The 1,602-nt window shown below is 34.8% G+C and overlaps 1 non-coding gene across 1 annotated transcript; it reads right to left on the reverse strand.

Moving 5' to 3' along the window:
• Window positions 1–1,389: 1,389 nt before the first annotated feature.
• Window positions 1,390–1,602, reverse strand: LOC125392497 (small nucleolar RNA U3). The gene has a single exon (XR_007229555.2). It is a non-coding gene; the product is annotated as a small nucleolar RNA U3 (small nucleolar RNA).

The following is a 1,602-nucleotide window of genomic DNA, read 5'->3' on the forward strand; positions in this document are numbered from 1 at the left end:
TTATATTAAATTATTATAATTTGTACATTTTTCTAAATTTAATCACATATTGTACTCACAAAGTCAGGTAGGTAGTCACCTTCCTTAAGTGACTGTCCTTGAACACTAATGTCAAAGAGAGACTTAAATACATTCAGATGTTGCATATATGGTTTCTGAAGAGGTGTTTAATTAATATTTTCACAGAAACATGTTTATCATATACCTACTGTGTCCTGGGAATTCTTCCAGGCATAGCCACAAGGAATTCAATAAATTTTCCACAGACATTTTGTTTGCATGAAAAATACAGCCTGACTCTCGCTTTAACAGTTTAGTTTCTTTAAATTAGAGAATCATATCCCTATGTTTAGATATCATTGCATCCCAGATGAATACACGCTTGCTAAATATCTCAGCATCAAGATGATTCTACTTAATAAGCCAAGATTTTTTGTGAAGAAAAATAACTAATTTTAGATTAAGAAGATGTTTTTGTTTTGCCTTAAAATATTTATTATAGGAGCTATAATCATCTTTTTTTAAGAAATGCTTACTTTAGTGTTTGTTTATGAAGCCGGAGAGTTACTTTTTATTGTACCAACTCAAACTTCGGTTTATTTTTCTATCTTCTATTTCTCTTAAGTTAAGTCTAATAAATTGAACTTTAGTACTTCTGTAAGTTTTTCTCGGTAAGTATTTATACTTCAACAATTTACCTAATATTCCTATTTTTTCATAACATAAAGATACCAATACACATCTATGGCTACATGTCATACTGAAAATTCTGTGTTTGCAGTTTTAAAAAATAACTGTACTATTGCATCTGTTTCAGACCATACAGCAATCTCAAAGGGCCAGTATGAAGGTTCTGTGAGGAACGGTGTTTGCTGACAAGGCTGTCAACCCGACTTTAATTCCCACTACCCACATGGTGGCAGGAGAGTACTGACCCAACAAATCTCTGTTGTCCCTCGAATATGCCCCATACAACCAGCCTTCTTCTCTACCCACAAAAAATAAAAACTTAAAACTAACTTCAAAATACTATTTCAATTACTAATATGTGGCATAGTATTTCATGTTTTATAGAATAATTGACTATTGGAGGATTAACTACATTGAACACCACAGTGTTAGGTACCTAAGAAGGAAATAATTATTTAGTACATACACTTGATTATCAAACAGATACTGAAGTTCTCAGCTTTGCATTTGTATGAAAATAAAGGCCATACATATTTGAAAATCTGTCATTTCTACATTTCTCCATGATGCTCAGTTTACTCTTTTCCTTCTTCCTTCCTTCCTTCCTTCCTTCCTTCCTTCCTTCCTTCCTTCCTTCCTTCCTTTCTTCCTTTGTTCTTCCCACTGTCTCCCTCCCTTCCTCATTTCTTTCCTTTATTTTCCACTCAAACTGCATTCGCCCCCCCCAACAAAGGAAGAGAAGAAGGATCATCAACAGATAGTGGCAGCTTCGGAAAAGCAGCACTCCGGAAAAGCCAGGTGCACACTTTAAAGGGAACACTCCTCCTTGGTCTTGTGGTCTAGGATACCCTACACAGTCAGAGACTCTTCTCTATAAGAAACTGCAGAAATGATCCCTGAAAGTACGGTCTT

The sequence above is a fragment of the Myodes glareolus genome, chromosome 12, assembly GCF_982192425.1.
Source record: "Myodes glareolus chromosome 12, mMyoGla1.1, whole genome shotgun sequence".
In the NCBI taxonomy this organism is placed as follows: Eukaryota; Metazoa; Chordata; class Mammalia; order Rodentia; family Cricetidae; genus Myodes; species Myodes glareolus.